The sequence below is a fragment of the Octopus bimaculoides genome, chromosome 2 (assembly GCF_001194135.2).
Source record: "Octopus bimaculoides isolate UCB-OBI-ISO-001 chromosome 2, ASM119413v2, whole genome shotgun sequence".
NCBI classification, from domain to species: Eukaryota; Metazoa; Mollusca; class Cephalopoda; order Octopoda; family Octopodidae; genus Octopus; species Octopus bimaculoides.
In genome coordinates this window covers 38977791-38983341 of record NC_068982.1, presented here as the reverse complement: position 1 = coordinate 38983341, position 5551 = coordinate 38977791, and the positions used below count along the sequence as shown (strand labels likewise).

At 35.4% G+C, this 5551-nt stretch overlaps 1 protein-coding gene across 8 annotated transcripts in view; it reads right to left on the bottom strand.

The window, feature by feature from the left end:
* Nucleotides 1–5551, bottom strand: part of LOC128250767 (uncharacterized) — an 88364-nt gene that overhangs the window by 79409 nt on the left and 3404 nt on the right. The gene's annotated exons all lie outside the window — the stretch shown is intronic.

Below are 5551 nucleotides of genomic sequence, written 5' to 3'. Positions count from 1 at the left end.
TATATATATATATATATATATATTAAATAATGAGGGTAGAAATTTTTCCATTCTGGCGTTTGCTGCGATTTTTTCTTGAGAACACACTCATCGTGATAAGGCGATTTGAGGTCTATGTTTAGCATATAGGAATCCATTTTAGTGGTCATTCCTCTTATTAATTGTGCATATATATATATATTCATAAATACATACATTCATTCATTCATACATACATATATACATACATACATACATACATACATATTATATACATACATAAGAAAATCGTGAAAAAATTTCACACGAATGAAATTATAACAGGAATATAAAAGAAATTAATATATATACATATTCATTCATACATACATACATAGGCAATACATACATACATATACATACATACATACATAGGCAATACATACATACATACATACATATACATACATACATAGGCAATACGTACATACATACATACATACATACATGCATGCATACATACATACATACATACATACATACATACATACATACATACATACATACATACATACATACATACATACATACTATAAGCATGCATAAGAAAATCATGAAAAAATTTCACACGAATGAAATTATAATAGCAATACAAAAGAAATTAACAGTTATCTTTAAGATAAAATTTGTTAATAAACAAAAGGAACGTTTATGTAACCACGATGAAATTCTTTTTATCTTTCCCACCGCTTACGTTTAGTCATGGTTCTGTAACTAGTGACGTTGTTAAGATTTTCAAACTAGATTTTGCTAACAGTAACGGGGTAGTTACTAAATAAAATATTTTTATATTCTATAAATAAAACTAAGAAAGTAATAGAAAAGTGATATGAACATGAGATATGATGATGAAAGACAATAAAAAGTTTTATTAGATTTTTCTGTAAAAACTGACCATGCTATTCAAACTCAGAGACTAAGTATCATAGTAGAGAAGAAAAAAAAAGAGTAAAATCATAGACTTTACAATAACATCTGAAAGCAGAGTGGATATCAACGAAATTGAAGAAATGATAACTATAGGGACTTAGCCAGAGAGATGAAGAGTTTGAAGAACACAAAATTAACAATTGTTCCTCTGGTGTTTGATGCGCTTGACTCAATACTCCATCTGCTGTCTAAGAAATTGGAAAATGAGATACGTATTTCCACCAGTAGAAAAAGCCACCCTGTATTCAACAAGAATCCTAAGAAACATTCTTGATATTTAAGGAGACTTGTTGTTACCAATCCTCAAGACAACATCCCTGCTAAATAATACAGCATACGATAGTTATAGAAGAAGAAGAAGAAGAAGAAGAAGAAGAAGAAGAAGAAGAAGAAGAAGAAGAAGAAGAAGAAGAAGAAGAAGAAGAAGAAGAAGAAGAAGAAGAATAAGAAGAAGAAGAAGAAGAAGAAGAAGAAGAAGAAGAAGAAGAAGAAGAAAGGATGGGAGAAGTTTCATCATTTGCCAGGACTGTATCGAAACTGAAGAAAACAGCTTAGGGTAGTATATAAAAAATGCCGTGGAACTACTGTTGAAACATACGAAAATTGTATAACTAAAGAAAAATTTAAACAAGTAATGAACAAAAAAAAAAGAGAAAAAGCAAGGAAGGAAAAGAAAATGTATGGTCAGTTTGCAAGAGATATGAACGCCAAGACAGATACAGAGGACCGAAGGCTGTGGATGAGTAGGAGTGACCTGAAGATAAAGACAGAAGCACTCATATGCGCAGCTCAGGAACAAGCGTTAAAGACCAACTGTATGAAGTGCAGAATAGATAAATGCAGCTTCCACAATGCAGTTTCCACAATGCAGTTTCCACAAAAACTGTTCGCCGGGAGCTGCACAAAGTCGGATTTCACGGGAGGACTGCAATCAGAAAACCACTAATTTCAAAAACAAACGTTGCAAAGCGTTTAGAGTGGAGTAAAAACCTACAGAATTGGTCCCTAGAGCAGGGTAAGAATGTTATATTTTCGGGCGAGTCATCATTTACCTTATTTCCGACCACCGAGTATACGAGTGGAGACAGCCAAAAGAAGCATTTGGCCCAGACTGCCTTCTTCCAACTGTTAAACATGGAGGTGGATCTGCGATGATCTGGGGGTCTATATCTTGGAAATCCGCCGGCCTAATGGTTTCCCTTCATGGCAGAATTAATAGTCAAGACTATTTAAGCATTTTATCTGATCAAATTCATCCTATGGTTGCGGAACTATTTCCGGAGGGAAACGCAATCTTTCAGGATTATAATGCACCACTCACACCGCTAAATTGTTACTCAATGGCACGAGAACATTCCAGTGAAGTTGAAAATCTTATCTGGCCACCATAATCATTGGCAGTAATTACGGCTGGAATTCTCTGAGGTATGGACTTCAGAGAATTCCAGCTGTAATTACTGCCAAAGGCGGTCCTACCCTATATTAAAATAAATTTGTTTAAAATTTTAAGGTGTTTCCATTATTTTGTCCAACCCCTGTATATCTGTAAAGGAATTTGAGAAATTAAGGAAATAGAAATTGAAATACAAAAGATGTGGCCTCTTAAAGCGAAAATTATTCCTGTTATTGTAGGTGCCCAAGGTATGATAAAAAAAATGGATGTCAGAAACATCTAGATAATATCTCAGTTGAATCATGTCTCAGAGAAATCCAAAAGATTGTGCTGAAAAGTACTGCCCACATCCTTAGAAAAACCCTATCAGTTTAAATGTTTTTGTTGTAATACATGAAGATATTTCGCTACCACCCCTGCCACTTCCCCTCCCCAAGCTTTCAGTCATACTGTTACAACTCTTATCCTTCACTCGCCCTATGACGCTAAGTGTGTCTCGGCGAGTGATTGTAACAAGCATGCAGATTAAAAGTAAATAATAATAATAATAATAATAATAATAATAATAATAATAATAATAATAATAATAATAATAATAATAATAATAATATCCAGGGACCTTTTGAGCGGGATGGGCTACTCGACCTGAAGAAAATTCTAACTGGGCCCATCTGCAAGGTCATGCGCTGTTTATCTTGATATGAGATCACCATGTCGCGCACATATGGTTGTGATGCATGTGACTGGTGTACCCTTATCAGTCGAGTAGTCATGATGGGTATAATGGGCTTCGTATATCTTACCCCATTGTCACTTTGATGGCATGCACTGCTCTCTCACTCAATAATAATAATAATAATAATAATAATAATAATAATAATAATAATAATAATAATAATAATCGCTTCTTTATTACCTACAAGGGCCGAACACAAAGCAATGATACAATAAAAGGGCTGATACAATACAAGGGACAAGTGTGGTGTTGAAAAATGCCGTGTATACAAAAAGTAACAAAAGCAATTAACAATACAATTAAGCAATAATAATAATTCCCCAAAAAAGGAAAGTTCCTCACTGGGACAACCGAGGAACTACACACATTCTGGTTATCCTGACCGCCAGATGCACCTCAGTAGGTTCTTCTCTCCTTCTCAACTCCTCCGGTTTACAAACGAAAGTTTGCAGCACCTGCTAGCACTCACAAGCCAAAGACCTTTAAAAATTATCCATTGGCTTTGACATTAATAGCGTCTGGAAAAGGATTTTCAAAGAACTCTTATCGATATCCATATCTGTAAAACTGACGCTCATGACTTCGCTAAAACTACGTAATGCAAATGTAGATGTTATATTAACTGCCATGCACAAGTGATCTCAAGCGCCCTTCTTTTGCACATGACTAATCGGAAAATGCATCGCACAAATTGTTGTTGCTATCAAGGAATTCCTGCAGGTGTCGAAACTTCAGTGCATGCTTATTCCTCACAAAAACTCTGTTGCAATGAGGGCTGGCAATAGTAAACTTACTCCTTCCACATAAAAGATATTCCTCAGAAAAGATATCACTATTGAGCAGTAGTACAATGATGTAATACAATGGAAATCGACCAATCACAAACAGCATTTTTTTGTTCTTGTTCCATTTCTGCATAAAACAGACTAAACTATTTGTCATATCGTTCTAATTTCTAACCACTTGGAAATTCAAATGAGGATTGACTCTACATATTCAAAGACCACCTATCTGTGTCTCAGTCCCAGTAGCATGGCCTTCACTACACCCGCCACTGATAGCTAACGCTCGAATGTCCAAACATACAAGAACAGCGCGTGCTGGAGAACTTTTAAAAAACCTAGCGTAATACCAAACAATTCAGAGATTGCTACTTACCATAACTACCAACTAGATGTCACTGTGTAAGACGATGTTTAAGCCTCTAAGTTCTGTAATATCATTAGTTACACTGGAGACAGCTGGTAGGAGACGATGATTAACGCTTTTGACTATTTAAATTTTATTAAAGCTCCCAACGAACCGGATTTACATCCTACTTGCAATGGAGTACAACATGAGGCGGAGCTTGTTCTGCATAGACTGTTTGTAATTGTACAATTTCTTATTAATATTTTTTGTTAGTTTTTTTTTTTAAACTTTTCAGCTTACACTCCGTTCTAAATTCTTAATTCTACATTTAGCAGTCATGTGCCAAAGCATATTCATTATATCTTACCCATTTGATGGGATATAATTGATATGTTTACGCACTTAAGTAGGGCGACTGTTATATGGTTCATGCAATTACGATTGCAATATCGTATGTAATTTAAGGGGGCGAGCTGGCAGAATGTTAGCACGAAGGGCGAAATGCTTAACGGTATTTCATCTATCTTTACGTTCTGAGTTCAAATTCCGCCGAGATCAACTTTGCCTTTCATCCTTTTGGAGTCGATAAATTAAATATCACTTGCGTACTAGGGTCGATCTGATTGACTGGCCCCTCCTCAACAATTTCGGGCCTTGTGTCTAGAGTATTGGGATCGATCTAGTCGACTGTCCCCCTCACCAAAAATTCCGGGCCTTGTGCCTAGAGCAGAAAAGAATATCGTATGTAATTTGAGACACAAGCCAACAAGGAGAGGTGCAAATAAGGTCATCGTATGTTTGAATAAAATTTAAATAGGCCATCTATTTCTGGCGATATACTTTCGCGCACATACGTTTAACTCCAAAACTTTCACATCACTTGTTCTCTTGAGACGAGATGAGCGTCAAAGCATCCTTGTTATTGCTATGTTTATTGCTGATTGAAGTTTTGATATTTTCTTTCCACAACGGACTACCTGACATTGGATTCATTGTTATCATTCTTTTCTTTCAAGTCTTTCATCAATAGTTGAAATTCTAAGGCTACTTTTCTAACCACCATATCAGCCCAGCCAACCCATACACACACACTCACACACACACAAATACACACACACGCACGCTCACAGGGTACGCACACACACACGCACATATAGTTTGGTTACTGTTATATATATATTAATTATATACTTATTAAAGCTGCAAAATTATCACTGAACTATTACTCAGTTTCACGTTCCCGTTCGTCGGACAGCTATGATGAATACTTATGTACTCACCTATATATATATATATAGGTGAGTACATAAGTATATATATATACATATATATATATATATATA